This window comes from Copadichromis virginalis, linkage group LG6, assembly GCF_057382275.1.
Source record: "Copadichromis virginalis isolate Kocher_CV1m ecotype Utaka linkage group LG6, C_Virginalis_male_GT1.1, whole genome shotgun sequence".
Lineage (NCBI taxonomy): Eukaryota > Metazoa > Chordata > Actinopteri > Cichliformes > Cichlidae > Copadichromis > Copadichromis virginalis.
Window position 1 is genome coordinate 12,000,307 of NC_140623.1, and position 23,769 is coordinate 12,024,075.

The window sequence follows — 23,769 nt, forward strand, 5'->3', positions numbered from 1 at the left end:
TCCAGCTGTTTTCAGTCTCAGTGGTCAGTCCTCACAAACAGGACTGGTGGTGGTGGTGCCAGTTAAATGTATGATATAATATGAAGTCACAGATGCATGCAGGACAAGCTGGTGAGTGTGTTCTGCATGCATCCATGTGATAGCATACTTTTGTACGGGTAAATATCCAGCTTATGCATGGATTTAAATGCTTACCAAAGCAGGTTGCTATAATGATAAATCAATGTTTAAAAGATGGTACAAAGGACAAGGGTGAAAATAATTTTGAAAAATTATTCAGTTGCAAGACTTTTTTTTTCTTCTCAGTTTGTTCCAAAGTTAAAGGGCACTGATGTCAAAAGCAGATTTTCTTTTTAATCAAGAAGGGCTTCAATTGAGGTTCAAAGGCTGCGCGCTGACTTATGTGGTCAGACCCAGACGTGCTTTAAAAGAATCTTCAAATCTAATATAAAACCAAAAGGCAGCTATAGGATTGCAGTGATGTTCTGTGTGCTAAAACCAATCAGGTGCTGCATCCTGAGCTTGTTGGAGTCAGTAGATCATATCATAAAGGGCAATTTGTTCTACAGAACATGTTACACATGTTACTCTTTTCACATACATTGATTGATTCAGTTTAACTATCAAACCTCATGTACTGAAGCAAGACTGTTGGATCCTACTGTTGCAACTGGTTGACAAAACTCTGAGATCTTTATTGATTCCCCAAAATCTGATTCCTTGTGTCTTAATGCCTTTTGGGAAATGCTTTTGGGGCTCTTTTCATAATATCTAGATACCTGCAAACCTACACACACCATCCCAAAAGGTTGATTCTGTTCATCTGAACATAGCATTTTCAGTGGGAGAAACGTTTCATCGCTCATCCAAGTGACTTCTTCAGTCCAGATGAACAGAATCAGCCTTTTGGCATTTACTTACCCAGATGATTGAGCATGCATCAAGACATATATACATCATGTATTCAGGGGCCTGGCTAGATTTTGTTGAAATAAAACTTGAGTTAATTGAGTTAATCTACCCAGTGTGTGTATGTATTGTGCATTGATAAGCCACAACATCAAAATCAAGTTTATAAATTTTTGAAAGTTGATTGTGGCCAGAGTGTCAAAAGCGTTAATATTTATGAAAAATCTTGAAGCCTTGAAACCATTTATAGTTTGATTTGAGGACAAGCCTTTAAAGAAAGCCATGAGCCTGGTAAAGAAAAAGGTAAGTGCATGCAACATTTGTGTAAGCATTGAGCTTCCTCCTTCCCTTTAAAGGGATTTTTAAGAGCTTGTAATTTACCACCGTTCCCAGTAATTATGATGTCATTACAACTGTAAATAAACTTTGGCTCACTCATTTGCAGCATGTTGCAATAAATCGGTTGCTCTATTCCGTCTTACTCATCTTACTTGAGGGAGAAAAAATCTCTTCCTCCTTTACCCTCTGCTGATTTTTCTTTCTTTTCTTCTGTCTACAGATTAGACATGAATATGAAATAAATACAAGCTAACCTATGTTTGTATAACCTAAAACTAACCTAAGATACAGAACACAATAAGCACTCAAACTATACAGAAAATGTTCATAAGTTTAAAAAATAGTTTGAAATTATGCCTATATTTCAAATATGTGTCATAGTGAGTTAAAGGAGGACTGTAGTGTTTTTACGTTCAGGTTTTGTTCTGCAACATAACTATTAATGATTTTTATTTTCACTGGCATCAGAAAACATTTTAAAAATGAAAGAAAACACTGACAGACAAATATAATATTACTTTGTACTAATATGTACTTAATATCTATAAAATAAATATGACATTAAGCTCTTTTAAACCGTTATACACATTTAATTGCTTATTTAATTGAATGGATGTTTTTTTCTTAAGAAATAAATAGCCTCTGACATTTTTCAGGCTTTCAAAACAAAGATTTGCACCAAGCTCCAAACAAGTTCCCAAAAGGCTGACAGTTAGTGGACACAAAGCTTTCACTCAGTCGCTTGGTATTCAGATCCACAGCTATATATTATGTTGAATGTTGAATAGCAACATGCAGACAAAAAAGCCCTTTACAACACAGTTAAGTGACAGATTTTGTCCCATACAGCCAGACCTCACAAAAGTCAGTAAAAGGTAATTAAATGTTGGACAGAGTTACCAAATTACAGACATTATTTGACCTTGTCTAGAGTCCATCGAAAAAAGCCAAAAGCTTTACAACCTTTCAGCTATACAAACAGATAAAAGCTCCAGTCTGCCAATCATGTATGACTGACATGTGGCTGCTGGGAGTAAATGAGAAAAGTAAAAATGCATCACAGGGAGTCTTAATTGACTTCTTCCCTCTAGCATTGCAGTAAAAAACACCTTCACATCTTCTCACGAGGCAATACAAAAAGGTCAAAAGCAGAGTGCGGTGGGTAATTGGAGTTTTAGGGTCCTCTTGTGCTGCTATTTGCAGGCTGATGGGTAATTATATTTACAACACAACAATGCTGACTGTGTGTGGGCATGAAGATGGTGACTGCGTGCACATTAATGCTGCCTATTTATAATAAGAAAACCCTGTCTGGATTAGACGGCATAAATGTATACGAGAGTTTACCTCCCAGCTGGTGACATTTTGTGAGATTTAGTGCGCGCCTTGCCTGGAAGCGACCCATCCTAACCCTGGTTTACCAGGATTATGGTGCTGCTGGTCTGTCCACTGGGAAGTGGGTTTTGTTTTATGTGGAGCGGATTAAGATGGGGATTTGTGTATTTTGTTGCTAGCTGGTTCACTCAAGCTTGAAGATGACCCTCCAGGTTATAGATGCATGGAGCCAGCTCCTTGTCGCTGGAAGAAAGTAAGGTATAGTGTATAACAGGTGGATGGTGCTTGCTGAATAGATAAACAGCATTACATCTTTTCTAACATGGGAGTAAGTTGGATTTTCCACATGTGTTTAGCATTTTTAACTAGCTTGTGACCCACTGAGTCTGGGTTTGTGTCTTCTCCTAGTTTTCAAAACCTGTCACAAACCCCTAAATAGTGTTTGGACTGGTTCTTACTTACTGCTTTTCTACTTGATCACTCAAAGTCCTTTATACAACACGTCACAATAACTTTTTTTGGGTGTAGAGCTTTCTATTTAACATTCGCACTCCAATAAAAACAACTCTGGGTTCATTGCTTTGCCCAACGATACTTTGGATCGAACCATCAACCTTCCAAAGTGGAGATGGCCTGCGCTACCTCCTGAGCAAATAGCCATCCCTATAAACCATTTGACAACCACCAGTCACTTGGAAAAGTGTGAATTTCACAAATAGTTGCAAGTCATTCCTGGAGGTTGCTGTTTGTCACTAGTGTCCACAAAGAGATATGTAGTGCTGTATCAACAACCTCCTAGTGACAGCAGCTTTCTGTAGTGATAAAATATGCAAAGCAGTTCAGATGCAGTGGTGACCAAAGTTATGAGTTACTCACAAATGTCTGACTTATGAGGGATTTTAAGGCTTCAGAATGCCATGTGCTGTATTTTGTACATATCTTATGCTTTTTCACTATCTCGGCGCACAGGCCAACTGCAGAGCAACATGAGCAGCGCTGTAAGGCATCTCTGTAATGCACAAGGACGCTTCATTGCGATGGATGATTGTGTATTAAGAAACTTGAACCTGGTTATGCTCAGCACCAAAAGACCTCACTGCCATTCTTCTGCCATATTAAGGCCTGACCTCTCCCTCCTTGTTTGTTGTAATTCTCTGTATAAAAGTGGCAGCTCCTAAATTCTGCCAAAGTCCAGGATCTAGCTTATGACACGAGTCATCAGCATGCTTTTGGATTGCAAAAGAAGCAGTGAGAGTGAGTAATCCAAATCAGATTAGTCACTGATTCATAATAACCACCTCCAAACTCCAATTTTGTTGTTTTCAGACTGGGAGATATTGACATTAAGGGACTGGAGTCCATAATCACCAGGGATGGGTCTACACCAAGTAGTGGGCCAACTCAAAGATATTTCATCACTGTTTCAGTAACAATCATTCTCTGGGAGTGCATATGTGTGTAAATATGCGCATGTGTGCAAGCGTGTGGAAGCTAAAGGGTAACTTTGGTTCCAGCCTGTTTCCCATTTCCCCCTCAATCAGAGGAACCTCTCATCCAATTTCACCCTCCCTTTCCTTCCACCCCCATACTCAGCTAATTAGGGTTCCAGATCACTACCACATGTGTGTGTGTCTACGCCTGCGCACGCATGTATATTTATGTCCATCTCAAGGGGTCAAGGAGATGTTCCTTACCTCTCCAACTACTAAAAGGGTGACTCCAGATTTAGTATCAGATTACCAGATTGCCAAATGTTTTCCATATGGTCTTTCCATATCAGTCCAAACCTGGCCCCTGTCCTCCCGCTCTCACCCAACTCCAGCAGCACGGTAACATATAGCACACAAATGGATGACCTCATGACTGGTAATGTTTTTCAGAGATTTGTCTCAGATTTGTAATGATGACTGAGCAGCCTGTTTGCTTTCAACCCAACTACCAATTTGCCTGAATGAAAAACAACACACTTTTTGAGGTTTTTGGTTGATTTACATTCTTGCTGTCAAAAGAGGGATATCGTGGAGAAATCCCAGGTTTCCCGTGGTTGGATGATTATTACAGAAAAACCATTGGCCCCTTTAAGTCAGACAGCCTCTGGGAGACGATGCGTTTAGCCAAAAACACAATGTGCTGAAATGATTTGGAACTGGATCGGAGCAGCTGTGTGTGTGTGTGTGTGTGTGTGTGTGTGTGTGTGTGTGTGTGTGTGTGTGTGTGTGTGGGTGGGTGTGTGGGTGTGTGTGTGTGTGTGTGTGCTCAGTCTACCCTATCACCACTACATACACACTTCTATACCTACAATTAACTCTACATACAAGAGTGATGCAACTGCTTTTTGTTACATAAATTGAAATATGAGTTTAGCTTTCAGCTCTACAAATTACAGTCCTCTCATATTTGATGGCTACTTTCAATATTAGACCCTACAGATTTACATGGGTTCATTTTAGTGTTAGGTATGGAGGATTTCCACAGAATTTGTAAATTGAATAGAATTGAATGCAGTAGATTTCCTCCATGAATGTGTTGAGCACACATTAGAAAGGAAGAAACATCAAAGCATTTGAAGTGTGTTTAACTGCAGTGGTTTAAATGAAACTGCTTCTGCTTTGAAGTACAGAAGTTTCAAAAGTTTGCCTATTTTTTTCTATTTCATCCACTAAAATTCAAATTCATCTAATCAGTCTGAGCTAATAAACCTTACTTTTGTTTGTGTATCTTAGTGGCAACGATGTACCTGTCCTTACGTATGTACCACATCCCTGCATTTTATATGTACATGTCTATTATTTTACTAAATACACGCCAGCTAATTTTTGCAATCTTTAAATATACATATGAATTACTTCCAATACACAAAGAATGGCAGAAAACTAATGATCTTTTGTGCAAATTATAGCTGTCAAGGACTACAGATGAATGTCAGGAGTAAGGTGAATTTTTTAAGTGCATGCTTTTTTAAAATGCTTTCACATGTGCATAAATGGTTCTGCATGTATCTCTACATCTGCCAGGACCTAAATATCATCAGGCTTACAGTGCCTGAGAGAAGCTGACCAGATTTCGTTGCATCACACACACCAATCATTCTGTTAAGGAAAGTCTCCCCTGCCGTCTCTCCCACACACTTGCTCCTCCAGTCAGGCTCCTCTGGTGGGTTGTGTCTGCCTCATGGCAAACAACCCCAGCTATAAATCACACTGTTTTAGCAGTGTGGTCAGCAACCAGCACAGCATGAAGTACAATTACTAACTGCAGCCACTTATGTTAAATGTAGGAAGTGTGTCATTCGGGTGATTGTGTTTGGAAGTTTCCATGTGTGTTTGAAGAAACAGGGACAGAACAGAGGACAGGTTCATGTCACAAATACTCTCATATGCAGTCTTATCAAATATTTAAATGTTCTCAAAACGTTCATTTGGAAAGTAATGAGTTCTGCTCGAGAAATAAAAAGTGTCCAATAGAGACATATAATATTTATCCTTGTTAACAATCAGTCCATGACTTTTGAGTTTTAATTTAATGAAGTTTATACATATCCAATTTCCATTATTTTTTTTGCAGTACAATCTTAATGCTTTTTATTTACTCCATCATACTCACCTGCTCAATTTCAAATTTAGTTATGTCATATTTTTACCTTTTTTTTCTACTTTTCCCCATTCTTCATGGTAAGTAAAACTGGTGTGGGATTCCACTGAGAGCACCTGCGTGTTTGAATAAAATACAGACACAGGTGCCAGTACTTGGTTAACATATTACAAGAAGTAGTAGTTGTTATGGAACAGGAAGACTCACTTTGTTGTAAAAAGGAGATGCAGAAAGTCATTCACAGCCATTAGGCTTTTCAATTCTCACACAGAAAGCAGATGAGCCGTATCAGACTATATGAATTTAAATTTCCTTTGATTTTTACTCTACTTGGGGCTGACCCCACCAATGGTGCCACTGCCAAAACGTTTAACTACCTGTGAACTATTACACCATCTGCTTACAGTGCTCTAAAAGTTTTTTGGGTTTTTTTGTGCCCTCCAACAACATTTGCTCACTCTTCTTCTCCAGGTTGGCTCCTTATCCCCACCTAAAATTCAAGTTGAAAGGCCACCATTTTTAATTATCTCGGGGACTTCAGAATGGTAAACATTACTTCCACTGAGTCATCAAAAAGTAGCAGTGGAAAAAAAATTTGAACGAGATAACAGACAAATTACATTAGGTCAGGTTTTTGCTTTCTTTGGAGAACTATTTGGTTAAGGTTCATATTCCAGGATCTCAAGCCTAGTCATTTGAGGTGAAATTGCAACACATCCATTTTAAGTCAGCATACTGTGTGCATTACAAATGGATAAAAGACTCAGCAGAAGAGTGTGGAGGGCCACAAATGCCAAACTGACTTAACTAAATCCATCGTTACATACTTAAATAACTCCGTCATTAATGAATAAATAATTATAATAGAATAATAATTAATTAATTAAATATATAAATAATTTAACATCAATTGATTTCATGTAAAACATTTTCAAAAAGTATTTATTTCCGATTTTTAGTCATTAAAATCTTCTTTTGTTATTAGTAATTTGTTTTGGCATTTGTGGCCCTCCATAGAAACCAGCTGTCAGCAGAATATTTATTTGCGACTAATGCACACATCCTATCCAAGCAGATCTAGAAATTCCCCACGTCCACAGTTCAATGCTTACATGAAGTTCTGTTTATGCTCTGTGAAACTCTATAAGCGCTCAGAATGTTTTTTATGAGCATAAGTTTACTTTGTTTATTGCTCTGGCTACATACAAACATCTTAATTCAAGCAGATAGACAAGCTCTAAATGTCTTTTGGCAGCTGCCTATGCCAGATACAAAAAAATAACAGACGCCAATAAATGCTGTGACTTGGCAGGTGGGGTCTGTATGAGTTAGCCTCTCTGCAACGAGCCAGAACTGCTCTGTTGGGGTAGAAACACAGCCCCACCCAGTATAACTATCCCCATGCTGCAGGTGTGGTTCCATTAAAGTGTCAATGAACAGTGCGAGTAAATTGCCTTTATTAAACCAGGAAAGTTCATTAAAAAGACATTTTTTATAATAATAGTCTGGCAGGAAGCAACATATTTCCTGGAGTAGTGAGGACAAGGGAGCAAAAAAAAAAAAAAAGATAACAACAGTAACACCATTCAAACAAAAACACAACACAGGACTAAAAGTAATTTTTTCTTCTTTCTTATTTTCAGATACAGATGATTGTTTTTATTTATTTGCCAAAATGGAATGGACATTTTTTAAAAGGGTGGAAAAATAATGTAGTCTGCTTTGAGTTTATGTTTGCTGAAATGAGCAAATTTGATATCAGATTGTTGTGACAACTATGTCTCCAGCAGCAGTATTGTTGATGGTTTATGGGAAAATATTTCATTCAGAATTGTGACTGATTCCAGTTTCCACTTCTCATCTTTATAGCGGGAGAAGCAATCTAAGCAAAAATGCCCAGCTCTTCCAGGGGGACACTGGGGCATTCCCAAGTCAACTGATAAACATAATCTCTTCTGCATTATGTCATTATGCTATCTCTTCTCCTCACAGAAGGGCATGCCCAAAACACCTAGCCTTGGACGCATCCTGGCCAGAAGATCAAACCACCTCAACTCAGTGAACTCCATCATCTGTAAAAAGCAGAGATCCTCTGTCCACCATCCCTTGGCTACCCCTAGGAACTAATGTCCATACAATTTCTCCACAAAATCAGTGACAAAGCATAGCCCAGTTTAGTCAAACACCAACAGGAAACAAGACTGACTTCCTTACTTTGCAATGCAAATCAAGCTCTTATTATCGTTGTACAGAATAGACAGAATAGACCTCAACAAGGGGCCTGATACCCCATACTTTGTAAGCACTCCCCACTGGACACCTAAAGGGATATGGATGAATGCCTTCTCCAAATCTGTAAAACACATGTAGACTTATTGGGCAACCCAAATTCCCTCTCAAATATCCTAGAGTGGTTAGATACTGTAGCTGGTGTGTTTCACAAGCTGGACAAACACCACCGTGTTGTTCCTAACTTTGACTACATTTTCAGATTAAAAGTTAAATGTTACCTCGTGAAAATTAAGCATTACTTCATTTTTTTTAAAATATTCGTCATCAGTGGTGAAGTGGAACACTCAACTCCAGCAGTGCAACATGAGACCAGGTAAACACAAGATTTTCATCTAATATTTACCTCCATGTAGATTTGTAACACTTGCTCTGGAATAGCCATCTAACCAAACACTATGCATTAGAGTAGCTGATTTTTTTTATGTTATTTTATGTTTAGACTTTGATTAGTGAAGATATTGTAGTCTCCAGTGTTTATATGCCTGAGAATATGGCAAGCTATAGCTATAGAAAATGATTAGCATAAACAGATGCCATCTGTTACAGTTTTGAGTAAGACTCCAGCACGGATTTGGATATTACCTTAATATAGAGCCTGGGAGTTCTTAGAAACTGTGCAGAGCTCGAAAGAAAACACTCAAAAGCCATGTTTTTCAAAAAAAGAAAGCCATCTCTGTCTATTTCAGTAAAAACATCGCTCTGTTTTGGGTTTACTCCATTTCCTTGTGATAATTATTGGATTTAGAGTGAAGTAGTGTGCCAGTTTAACCAACACTTTGCTGCCTTGGTTTCAGAACGGGTGGGAATCTTTCTCAATTTGCCCTCACTTTGTTTTAATTACAGGAACACGCAAGCACAAAGAGACAAGTGGCCTATAATTACTTGGGACAGAAATAGAGTTACGCTGTGTTATTGTGAATCGATTACTTAAGACAAAGGTGTCAGAATGCCTAGTCAAAATACACTTCTCCTACTTTCTCATTTTGGTGTCTAAACTCTGTCATTTGGTGGTCAGGCATGTATGAATGTTTAAGTTGCTGACAGAGACGCAGACTCAGATTCAATTTGTCAGTTTGTCACAGTTTAGGGAAGGGTGCAGCTTTTAGCTCATACAGTAACCGTGATTTTGGCTAAATCTCTGTGTCTCAGTTCTTAAATTATCTCTCTTCTAAAGTGCAAAAATGACCACCGTTTTTCTATTTTATTGACTCTCAAATACGTTTCTTTCTTAATAAACATTTTATACCTTCAACACTTACAGCACTGCTTCTTTATATAAGAAAGTTGTGCCCACGTCTCCAATTTATTTGTACTCAACGTTCTCACATTTTGGATTAGATTTGGATAAAGTGCAGCGTTCATGGCCGTGGGAATTATACATGATGTAACAGGACAGTGTGGCCTGGGACAACCTTGGGACCCTTAAAATGACCTCTTACCTCTGACTTGTGGTGTCTTTAATAGTCATACATCATGGACTATAGTTAGTGGAAAAAAATCTAGGCTCACCAGCCCACATCAGTCACTTCCAGCGGCGACTGCAGTTTTATCATTGATGAATATGTACATGAACTCTAAGCAATATTTTAACTAAACACACACCCTTAAAATCACACACACAGGAGTGACATTAAAATCTGTGAAGCTGCTTTGTGTATTTAAGACTGCATAACAACCACTTGGTCTGTTAAGTGACAGTTGACACCAAAACTACACCATTGATGTTCCAAGGTGCTTTATCTTGTAGGGTAAAGACCCTACAATAATACAAAGAAAACAGAAACCCCCGCGATCATATAACCCCCCTATGAGCAAGTGCTTTGGTGACAGTGGGAAGAAAAAACTCCCTTTAAAACAGGAATAAACGTCCAGCAGAATCATTATACATGTTTTTTATAATCATCAGCGTAACTTTGTGCTGAACATTGGGGATCTCTGTCTAAATAAATAAATAAATTGGGTAAATTCGCAGATGATTAAACATGCAACTTTTTTGCTGGTAATACCTGAAATGAGTAAAGAAAATCAACTGCCTATTTATGCAAGATAATTCATAATTTTATTGGTTATATTGGTTGGGTCTGATTATTGGGGGGTCATAACCCCCCTAACCCCCTTGGAAATTACGCCCCTGAGAACAAGGCTCAGGGCATCTGCCAAAACTGGTTTTGGTTAGAGGAGGAAGACAGGCTAAAAGACATGCTGTGGAAGACAGCCAGAGATGAATAATAACTAATAATTAAATGCAGAGAGGTGTATACACATATTGTGAGTGAAAAAGGTGACTGAAGAAGAGACGCTCAATGATTCATGGGAATCCCCAGCAGCCTTGACCTATTGCAGGATTGAACCCTAAATGAGCCTGTAGTATGAATGGGAAGTGCTCTAATATTCAAATTCAAATTCAAATTCAAATTTTATTTGTCACGTACACAGTCATACACAGTACGATATGTAGTGAAATGCTTGGACAACTGCTCGTGACCTAAAGAAAACAAAAAAGGAAAAGGCTATGAATAAGATAGGAAATAAATATGAAAAATTAAAAAGGGTAAATTTAACTAGGAAGGAATAAAATATAAATTAAGGTTAAAAATGAAATAACTGTACAACACAAATTAGAATGAAGGGTAAATTTAACTGGGAAGAATAAGATAAAATATATAAATTAAAGTTGAAAATAAAATAACTGTACAACAAAATACACAATACACAATATAGAACTATATAAGAATGTATGAAGAAATCTAAATATAAATAAATATATACACAATAACAGCATCTGTACAAGTATTAACTGGAAATGAAGAATATAGTGACCAGTGTTGTGCAAAAACAATGTCCAGAATGTCCAGTGTGTGTGTAAGAACCATATGTGTGGGTCAGTACTGTGTGGTGGTGTGATTGAGAGACCGTATCGCCTGCGGGAAGAAGCTCCTCCTCAGTCTCTCTGTGTTGGTCTTCAGGGAGCGGAATCGCTTTCCTGACCTCAACAGAGAGAACAGTCTGTTGTTGGGATGGCTGAGGTCCTTCACGATCTTCCTGGCCTTGGTCCAGCACCGCCTGCTGTAGATTGAGTGCAGGTCAGGGAGCTCGGAGCGGATGGTGCGCTCAGCTGACCGCACAACCCTCTGTAGAGCTCGTCTGTCCTGCATGGTGCTGTTCCCGAACCAGGTTAAGATGTTTCCCGCCAGGATGCTCTCTATGGTGCACGAGTAAAAGTTCCTGAGCACTTTGGAGGGCAGTTGGAAGTCTCTCAAGCGTCTGAGGTGGTAGAGACGCTGTCGGGCCTTTTTCACCACGGTGTTGATGTGACAGGACCATGACAGGTCCTGCGTGATGTGAACTCCGAGGTATTTGAAGCTGTCCACTCTCTCCACTGGGCACTCGTTGATGACGGGGGTCTGGTAGTTCCTCTCCTGCTTAGTGCTGAAGTCCACTATCAGCTCCTTTGTCTTACTGACGTTTAGAAGGAGGTTGTTCCTCTGGCACCAGTTCTCCAGATTCCTAATCTCCTTCAGGTAGGCCGTCTCGTTGTTATCAGAGATCAGGCCCACCACGACGGTGTCGTCAGCAAACTTGATGATGGTGGTGGAGCTGGTAGTGGCCACACAGTCATATGTGTACAAAGAGTACAGCAGGGGGCTCAGAACACACCCCTGGGGGGCTCCAGTGCTGAGAGTGGTGGAGGCTGAGACATGTCCGCCCATCCTTACTGCCTGTGGTCTGCCAGTTAGGAAGTTGGAGATCCACTGACACATAGATGAGCTGAGTCCCAGATGCTCCAGCTTGGTGGTGAGTGTGGAGGGAATTATGGTGTTAAATGCAGAGCTGTAGTCTATGAAGAGCATTTTAACATAATTCCCCCTTCTAGTGTCCAAGTGAGTGAGTGATGTGTGGAGGAGATGAGAGATGGCATCGTCTGTGGAACGATTTGGACGGTAAGCGAACTGTAGTGGGTCCAGTGTGTCTGGTAGTGAAGAAATGATGAAGTCTCTGACCAGGCGTTCAAAGCACTTCATCACTACTGAGGTGAGGGCTACAGGGCGATAGTCATTGAGAGAAGCAGGGTGGGGTTTCTTCGGGACAGGAACAATGATGGACTCTTTGAAGCATGTGGGGATCACCGACTGAGATAAAGAGATGTTGAATATCTCAGTGAACACAGGAGCTAGCTGGTATGCGCAGTCTCTTAGGATACGACCTGGGATGCCATCTGGTCCTGCTGCTTTCCTACTGCGGTCAAGTGAGCCCTCACTTACGAAGTCGCAGTCAAGCTAGCCGCCCCGCCAGCCGCACCGAAAATGTGGTTGCACTACTCTTACGTATATTACGGTATGGGTGAAAACCGGCTTAGAAACGCAGTGTTTTGTGTCCTGACACTATTTTACTTCACAATCCACTCCCATTTTTAGTGTATCTCCACTTTCCCCCCTGTGATCCACAGCCCAAATTACTGTATGATTCAGAGAAAATTAACAATAAAATTTACCCAATTTACTCAACTATACTTTTAATGTCCTCATCTTTGACCTCAGATTACAGGAAAATTGTAATAGGTGACGCAGATATTTCACTGGATTCTGACTCTAGGCTGTCGCCACTCTTCACCCTGTGATCCACAGCCAAAATTACTGTATGGATTTTGAGAAAATTCATAGCAAAATCTTCCCATTATGCTTTACTGTACTCCACATATTGACATCTTTGAGCTCTGATTACAGGAAAACTGTAAGAGGTGACACAGATATTTCACTGGATTCTGACTCTGGGGGACCCCCACTCTGCACCCTGTGATCCACAGCCAAAATTACTGTACGGTTTTTGGGAAAATCCATAGTAAATATGCACAATTTACTCTACTGTACTCTATATATTCTCATCTTTGAGCTCAGATTACAGGGAAACTGTAAGAGGTGACGCAGATATCTCACTGGATTCTGACTCTAGGCTGTCGCCACTCTTCACCCTGTGATCCACAGCCAAAATTACTGTACGGTTTTTGAGAAAATTGATAGTAAACTTTGCACAATTTACTCTACTGTACTTTTAATATCCTCGTCTTTAACCTCAGATTACAGGAAAACTGTAAGAGGTGACGCAGATATTTCACTGGATTATGACTCTGGGTGACCCCCACTCTGCACCCTGTGATCCACAGCAAAAATTACTGTACGGATTTTGAGAAAATTGATAGTAAACTTTGCACAATTTACTGTACTATACTCTATATATTCTCATTTTTGAGCTCAGATTACAGGAAAACCATAAGAGGTGACGCAGATATTTCACTGGATTATGAATCTAGGCTGTCGCCACTCTGCACCCTGTGATCCACAGCAAAAATTACTGTACAGTTTTTGAGAAAATTCATAGCAAAATCTTCCCATTTTGCTTTACTGTACTCTACATATTGACATCTTTGGCCTCAGATTACAGGAAAACTATAAGAGGTGACGCAGATATCTCACTGGATTCTGACTCTAGGCTGTCGCCACTCTTCACCCTGTGATCCACAGCCAAAATTACTGTACGGTTTTTGAGAAAATTGATAGTAAACTTTGCACAATTTACTCTACTGTACTTTTAATATCCTCGTCTTTAACCTCAGATTACAGGAAAACTGTAAGAGGTGACGCAGATATTTCACTGGATTATGACTCTGGGTGACCCCCACTCTGCACCCTGTGATCCACAGCAAAAATTACTGTACGGATTTTGAGAAAATTGATAGTAAACTTTGCACAATTTACTGTACTATACTCTATATATTCTCATTTTTGAGCTCAGATTACAGGAAAACCATAAGAGGTGACGCAGATATTTCACTGGATTATGAATCTAGGCTGTCGCCACTCTGCACCCTGTGATCCACAGCAAAAATTACTGTATGGATTTTGAGAAAATTCATAGCAAAATCTTCCCATTTTGCTTTACTGTACTCTACATATTGACATCTTTGAGTTCCGATTACAGGAAAACTGTAAGAGGTGACGCAGATATTTCACTGGATTATGAATCTAGGCCATCTCCACTCTGCACCCTGTGATCCACAGCCAAAATTACTGTACAGTTTTGAGAAAATTGATAGTAAAATCTTCCCATTTTGCTTTACTGTACTCTACATATTGACATCTTTGAGTTCCGATTACAAGAAAACTGTAAGAGGTGACGCAGATATTTCACTGGATTCTGACTCTAGGCTGTCGCCACTCTTCACCCTGTGATCCACAGCAAAAATTACTGTACGGTTTTTGAGAAAATTGATAGTAAACTTTGCACAATTTACTCTACTGTACTTTTAATATCCTCGTCTTTAACCTCAGATTACAGGAAAACTGTAAGAGGTGACGCAGATATTTCACTGGATTATGACTCTGGGTGACCCCCACTCTGCACCCTGTGATCCACAGCAAAAATTACTGTACGGATTTTGAGAAAATTGATAGTAAACTTTGCACAATTTACTGTACTATACTCTATATATTCTCATTTTTGAGCTCAGATTACAGGAAAACCATAAGAGGTGACGCAGATATTTCACTGGATTATGGATCTAGGCTGTCGCCACTCTGCACCCTGTGATCCACAGCAAAAATTACTGTATGGATTTTGAGAAAATTCATAGCAAAATCTTCCCATTTTGCTTTACTGTACTCTACATATTGACATCTTTGGCCTCAGATTACAGGAAAACTATAAGAGGTGACGCAGATATCTCACTGGATTCTGACTCTAGGCTGTCGCCACTCTTCACCCTGTGATCCACAGCCAAAATTACTGTACGGTTTTTGAGAAAATTGATAGTAAACTTTGCACAATTTACTCTACTGTACTTTTAATATCCTCGTCTTTAACCTCAGATTACAGGAAAACTGTAAGAGGTGACGCAGATATTTCACTGGATTATGAATCTAGGCCATCTCCACTCTTCACCCTGTGATCCACAGCAAAAATTACTGTACGGATTTTGAGAAAATTGATAGTAAACTTTGCACAATTTACTCTACTGTACTCTATATATTCTCATCTTTGAGCTTAGATTACAGGAAAACTGTAAGAGGTGACACAGATATCTCACTGGATTATGACTCTGGGTGACCCCCACTCTGCACCCTGTGATCCACAGCAAAAATTACTGTACGGATTTTGAGAAAATTCATAGCAAAATCTTCCCATTTTGCTTTACTGTACTCTACATATTGACATCTTTGGCCTCAGATTACAGGAAAACTGTAAGAGGTGACGCAGATATCTCACTGTATTCTGACTCTAGGCTGTCGCCACTCTTCACCCTGTGATCCACAGCCAAAATTACTCCACGGTTTTTGAGAAAATTGATAGTAAACTTTGCACAATTTACTCTACTGTACTTTTAATATCCTCGTCTTTAACCTCAGATTACAGGAAAACTGTAAGAGGTGACGCAGATATTTCACTGGATTATGACTCTGGGTGACCCCCACTCTGCACCCTGTGATCCACAGCCAAAATTACTGTACGGATTTCTGATGAAATTAAATCCTATTCCATTACCAAACAAAATGAGTTCATTGAAGTATTTGCTTAACTACAAGAAATGTCTTTCCACACACAATTTAAATTTTTCAAAATGTCATTCACACACCACCTCAAGTATCAACTTCAGTTTTAGACATTATTTATTCAGTGCTTAATCACAACAATAGTCAACTTAAGGCACTTACATAATAAGTTAAACCTTACAATAATACATACAGAGAAAAACCCAACAATCATATGACCCCCTATGAGCAACAGTGGGAAGGAAAAACTCCCTTTTAACAGCAAGAAACCTCCGGCAGAACCAGGCTCAGGGAGGGGCGGCCATCTGCCTCAACCGGTCAGGGTGAGAAATTACATTTCTCAGATTACTGATTTCTCATATTACTACTACACAGTTTAGATACACTCAACAAAAATATAAACGCAACACCTTTGTTACTGCTCCCATTCCCCATGGGATGGACATAGAGACCGAAAATTCATTCCAGATACACAATATAACCATCCCTCCCAAACAGTGGTCACAAATCAGTCCAAATGTGTGGTAGTGGGCACATCTGCCATATTGAGATAATCCATCCCACCTCACAGGTGTGCCACATCAGGATGCTGATCTGACATCATGAGTAGTGCACAGGTGTACCTCAGACTGCCCACAACAAAAGGCCACCCTGGAATGTGCAGTTTTGTCTCACAGCAAAATGCCACAGATGCCACAAGCAATGAGGGAGCGTGCAATTGGCATGCTGACAGCAGGAATGTCAACCAGATCTGTCGCCCGTGCATTGAATGTTCATTTCTCAACCATAAGCCGTCTCCACAGGCGTTTCAGAGAATATGGCAGCACATCCAACCGGCCTCACAACCGCAGACCTCGTGTAACCACACCAGCCCAGGACCTCCACATCCAGCAGGTTCACCTCCAAGATCGTCTGAGACCAGCCACCCAGACAGCTGCTGGAACAATTGGTTTGCACAACCAAACAATTTCTGCACAAACTGTCAGAAACCGTCTCAGGGAAGCTCAACTGCATGCCCGTCGTCCTCATCGGGGTCTTGACCTGACTCCAGCTCGTCGCCGTAACAGACTTGTGTGGGCAAATGCTCACATTCGATGGCATCTGGCACGTTGGAGAGGTGTGCGCTTCACGGATGAATCATGGTTCACATTGTTCAGGGCAGATGGCAGCTGAGAATGTCCCAGTTCTTGCATGGCCAGCATACTCACCGGACATGTCACCCATTGAGCATGTTCGGGATGTGCTTGACCGGCGTATACGACAGCGTGTACCAGTTCCCACGAATATCCAACAACCTCGCACAGCCATTGAAGTGGAGTGGACCAACATTCCACAGGCCACAATTGACAATCTGATAGACTCCATGCGACGATGTGTTGCACTGCATGAGGCAAATGGTGGTCACACCAGATACTGACCGGTTCTGGGTCCCCAGACCCCCAATAGCGCAAAAAACTGCACATTCCAGGGTGGCCTTTTGTTGTGGGCAGTCTGAGGTACACCTGTGCACTACTCATGATGTCAGATCAGTATCCTGATGTGGCACACCTGTGAGGTGGGATGGATTATCTCAATATGGCAGATGTGCCCACTACCACACATTTGGACTGATTTGTGACCACTGTTTGGGAGGGATGGTTATATTGTGTATCTGGAATGAATTTTCGGTCTCTACGTCCATCCCATGGGGAATGGGAGCAGTAACAAAGGTGTTGCGTTTATATTTTTGTTGAGTGTATCTAAACTGTGTAGTAGTAATATGAGAAATCAGTAATCTGAGAAATGTAATTTCTCACCCTGACCGGTTGAGGCAGATGGCCGCCCCTCCCTGAGCCTGGTTCTGCCGGAGGTTTCTTGCTGTTAAAAGGGAGTTTTTCCTTCCCACTGTTGCTCATAGGGGGTCATATGATTGTTGGGTTTTTCTCTGTATGTATTATTGTAAGGTTTAACTTATTATGTAAGTGCCTTAAGTTGACTATTGTTGTGATTAAGCACTGAATAAATAATGTCTAAAACTGAAGTTGATACTTGAGGTGGTGTGTGAATGACATTTTGAAAAATTTAAATTGTGTGTGGAAAGACATTTCTTGTAGTTAAGCAAATACTTCAATGAACTCATTTTGTTTGGTAATGGAATAGGATTTAATTTTATCAGAAATCCGTACAGTAATTTTGGCTGTGGATCACAGGGTGCAGAGTGGGGGTCACCCAGAGTCATAATCCAGTGAGATATCTGCGTCACCTCTTATAGTTTTCCTGTAATCTGAGGTCAAAGATGAGAATATTAAAAGTACAGTAGAGTAAATTGTGCAAAGTTTACTATCAATTTTCTCAAAAACCGTACAGTAATTTTTTCTGTGGATCACAGGGTGAAGAGTGGCGACAGCCTAGAGTCATAATCCAGTGAGATATCTGCGTCACCTCTTACAGTTTTCCTGTAATCTGAGCTCAAAGATGTCAATATATAAAGTACAGTACAGTAAATTGTGCAGTTTACTATCAATTTTCTCAAAATCCGTACAGTAATTTTGGCTGTGGATCACAGGGTGCAGAGTGGAGACAGCCTAGAGTCAGAATCCAGTGAAATATCTGTGTCACCTCTTATAGTTTTCCTGTAATCTGAGCTCAAAGATGTCAATATGTAGAGTACAGTAAAGCAAAATGGGAAGATTTTACTATCAATTTTCTCAAAATCCGTACAGTAATTTTTGCTGTGGATCACAGGGTGCAGAGTGGAGATGGCCTAGATTCATAATCCAGTGAAATATCTGCGTCACCTCTTATGGTTTTCCTGTAATCTGAGCTCAAAGATGAGAATATATAGAGTATAGTACAGTAAATTGTGCAAAGTTTACTATCAATTTTCTCAAAATCCGTACAGTAATTTTTGCTGTGGATCACAGGGTGCAGAGTGGGGGTCACCCAGAGTCATAATCCAGTGAAATATCTGCGTCACCTCTTACAGTTTTCCTGTAATCTGAGGTTAAAGACGAGGATATTAAAAGTACAGTAGAGTAAATTGTGCAAAGTTTACTATCAATTTTCTCAAAAACCGTACAGTAATTTTTGCTGTGGATCACAGGGTGAAGAGTGGCGACAGCCTAGAGTCAGAATACAGTGAGATATCTGCGTCACCTCTTATAGTTTTCCTGTAATCTGAGGCCAAAGATGTCAATATGTAGAGTACAGTAAAGCAAAATGGGAAGATTTTGCTATGAATTTTCTCAAAATCCATACAGTAATTTTTGCTGTGGATCACAGGGTGCAGAGTGGGGGTCACCCAGAGTCATAATACAGTGAGATATCTGCGTCACCTCTTATAGTTTTCCTGTAATCTGAGGCCAAAGATGTCAATATGTAGAGTACAGTAAAGCAAAATGGGAAGATTTTGCTATGAATTTTCTCAAAATCCATACAGTAATTTTTGCTGTGGATCACAGGGTGCAGAGTGGGGGTCACCCAGAGTCATAATCCAGTGAGATATCTGTGTCACCTCTTACAGTTTTCCTGTAATCTAAGCTCAAAGATGAGAATATATAGAGTACAGTAGAGTAAATTGTGCAAAGTTTACTATCAATTTTCTCAAAATCCGTACAGTAATTTTGGCTGTGGATCACAGGGTGAAGAGTGGAGATGGCCTAGATTCATAATCCAGTGAAATATCTGCGTCACCTCTTACAGTTTTCCTGTAATCAGAGCTCAAAGATGTCAATATGTAGAGTACAGTAAAGCAAAATGGGAAGATTTTACTATCAATTTTCTCAAAAACTGTACAGTAATTTTGGCTGTGGATGACAGGGTGCAGAGTGGCGACAGCCTAGATTCAGAATCCAGTGAAATATCTGCGTCACCTCTTACAGTTTTCCTGTAATCAGAGCTCAAAGATGTCAATATGTAGAGTACAGTAAAGCAAAATGGGAAGATTTTACCATGAAGTTTCTCAAAAACTGTACAGTAATTTTTGCTGTGGATCACAGGGTGCAGAGTGGGGGTCACCCAGAGTCATAATCCAGTGAGATATCTGCGTCACCTCTTACAGTTTTCCTGTAATCTAAGCTCAAAGATGAGAATATATAGAGTACAGTAGAGTAAATTGTGCAAAGTTTACTATCAATTTTCTCAAAATCCGTACAGTAATTTTGGCTGTGGATCACAGGGTGAAGAGTGGAGATGGCCTAGATTCATAATCCAGTGAAATATCTGCGTCACCTCTTACAGTTTTCCTGTAATCAGAGCTCAAAGATGTCAATATGTAGAGTACAGTAAAGCAAAATGGGAAGATTTTACTATCAATTTTCTCAAAAACTGTACAATAATTTTGGCTGTGGATCACAGCATGCAGAGTGGGGGTCACCCAGAGTCAGAATCCAGTGAGATATCTGCGTCACCTCTTTCAGTTTTCCTGTAATCTGAGCTCAAAGATGAGGACATTAAAAGTATAGTTGAGTAAATTGGGTAAATTTTATTGTTAATTTTCTCTGAATCATACAGTAATTTGGGCTGTGGATCACAGGGGGGAAAGTGGAGATTAACCAAAACTGGGAGTGGATTGTGAAGTAAAATAGTGTCAGGACAGAAAACACTGCGTTTCTAAGCCAGTCGGCACCTATACCGTAATATGCGTAAGAGTAGTGCAACAACATTTTAGGTGCGGCTGCTGGGGCGGCTAGCTTGACTGCGACTTCGTAAGTGAGGGCTCACTTGACCGCAGTGCTTTCCTGGTGTTCACTCTCTTGAAGGCTCTCCTTACTTCATGCTCGGAGATGACGAGCACGTTTCCGGTGCTGGCAGTATCTTCCTGTCTGCAGCCGTTAGCGCCGCTAACACTAGCATTGTTGGAGACCTTAGCTGCAGCCTCGAAGCGAGCATAGAAAGTGTTCAGCTCGTCTGCCAGAGTCACGGCCACGTTCGTCATACCGGTTGTTGGTGCTTTATACTCCGTTATTGTCCTTAGTCCCCGCCACAGGCTCCTAGAGTCACTCTGTTGGAGTTGTGACTCTAGTTTCCTCCCGTAGCGCTGCTTCGCCTCTTTCACCGCCCTCCGCACGTTATATGACGCGGCTTTGTACGGGTCCATGTCCCCCGTCATGAGTCCCGTGTTGTAGGCAGCGGTGCGGGATCTCAGAGCGTCGCGGATGGTTTTATCCACCCACGGCTTCTGGTTGGGAAACGTTGTGATAGTCTTTGTCTCCACGGTATCATCCGCTAGTTTCCCGATGAATCCCACAACCGCTTCCGTAAACACGTTGACGTCATCGTCGGAGCTGTTTCTGAACATGCCCCAGTCTGCGTCATCGAGTGCGTCCTGTAACGCGGCCACCGATTGATCCGTCCAGCGCGCGACCTTCCTCTGAACCGGAACTTCCTGTTTCAGCCTTTGTTTGTATTTTGGCATGAGGAAGATGGCGGCGTGATCAGATTTGCCAAACGGGGGGCGGGATTGCGCCTTGTAGCCGTCCTCGACCGTAGTGTAGCAGTGGTCCAGTGTCCTTTCACCCCTGGTGGGGCAGGTGATGTGTTGATAAAAGTTCGGCGCTGCGCGTTTGAGGTTGGTGCTATTAAAGTCCCCCGTCACAATAAGCGCAGCGTCCCGGTGTTGTGTCTGGTGCTGTGTGAGTGCCTCATGCAGCTCGCATAAGGCGGTGACCGTGTCCGCTTGTGGTGGAATATAAACGGCACTTACAATGACCGATGTAAATTCCCGAGGTAGATAAAAAGGACGACACATGATGGACAGTAGTTCCAGATTTGGTGTGCAGGAGCGTGTGAGAGGAACAACGTTCGCACTGTTGCACCAGTTGTTGTTCACCATTAAACACACGCCGCCTCCCCTTGACTTCCCCGAGTCCCGTGTCCTGTCCATGCGGTGAACCGAGAAGAACTCGGCCGGCTGGATGGCGTGGTCCGGCACCGCTGGGTTCAGCCATGTCTCGGTGAAGCAGAGGAGATTGCAGTCCCGAATGTCTCTCTGGAACTTTATCCTGGCCCTGAGGTCGTCAAGCTTGTTCTCCAGTGACTGGACGTTGGCGAGCAGGATGCTAGGCAGAGGTGTGCGGTGTGCACGAGCTCTCAGCCTGTTCCTGACGCCGGCTCGCTTCCCTCTAGGCCGCCGCCGCTTCCCTTTGTTCTCCCTCGAGATCTCACTCGGCCAGCTCGGATCCGGAGTTAAAAACTTCGAATTGTGAGTACATTGTATACCAATAGAAACAAGAGTGTCACTGTCATACCTAATGTACCCAATGGTGATGATTTTGCCGATTTAGAAACGCTGAAAACTAACTTAAAAAACAAAGACAAAGAAAAAGTGGTCGGAGCAGTCGTGACGGCAGCCGACCTCACCGGCGCCATCTTAATTTATCTTAATAGGGCAATATGATAATATAAGGTCATTAAGATTAAGATGGGGACTGATTACTAACAACCTTGTATGTGAGGAATAGGATTTTAAATTAAATTCTCAATTTAACAGGGAGCCAATGATGAGAAGTCAATATAGGAGAAATATGCTCTCTCTTTGTAGACCCTGTCAGTACTCTTACTGCAGCATTTTGGATCAACTGAACACTTTTCAGGGAGTCTTTAGGACATCCTGATAATTACAAATTACAGTAAGCAAGCCTGGCTCAAGCAGGGAAAATGTATGCTATGCCCTGGGAAAGCATGTATAATGTAAATGGAATTGGTCCTAGCAGAACCCTGTGGAATGGTTTCATCACCCACCTACCACCCAACTGTGAAATGATCTCAGGAGTTATGATAAATATAAAAGTGTACTTTCATTTGGAGTGATGATTTCTTTTTTATTTCATTTTTATTTGTTGTGTTAAATACACCAAAGGCCTAAAAAACAGTTTCATGTGTTAGTTGTATGAGCAAATCTGTAGGCCCAAACTTTTCCATGGCCTGTTTTTTATACAGCTGTGAATTATTAATGTCAAATCACCAGCAACACTTGTAGTATAAAGAACAGCTTTATTACTTCAGCACATTTCAACATATGATCTTCATCAGGGACAGAGTAGGAAAAAAATTAGTTTATTGTCATGATACAATTAATTTCCTATTTTCTTCAATTCAATTTCATTTTATTTATGCAGCCCCAAATCACAGCTGCCTCAAGGTGCATAATATATTCATTTCTTAATATGTATAGTTCTAGTCTTATATATACACTGCATATGACATTAGTCACTGCCCAACTGGCCTTGCATGGTCAGTACATTTATCCACCAATGGAGAACCAGTGAGTCAGGGTTGGGCAACTCCAGGCCTCGAGGGCCAGTGTCCTGCAGGTTTTAGATATCACCCTGGGTCAACACACCTGAATCACGTGATTAGTTCGTTACCTGGAGAACTTCAGGATATGTTGAGGAGGTCATTTAGCCATTTGAATCAGCTGTGTTGGCTCAAACACATCTAAAACCTGCAGGACGCCGGCCCTCGAGGCCTGGAGTTGCCCAACCATGCCGTAAGTGCTTCATTGTGGATAAATCTACTGGATGCATATGATTGGTTGTTTATACTCTTATTGTATTTAAAGTACTGTCTGCAACATTTTGTTAAATCTGATGAAGCAACACTCCAAAATGTGTCGGTCAGGTAATAAAGGTGTTCTTTACATTACAAGGGTTGGTGGAGCTTTAGACTCATGCGCTTCTCCATGCACCTAGGAATTGGGTTAAGTTTTACCAGAAATCTCCACTTTGTTTTCCTGTACCAATTACTCAAGAAGAGTTCCTGTTTTATGTTATCTCACATA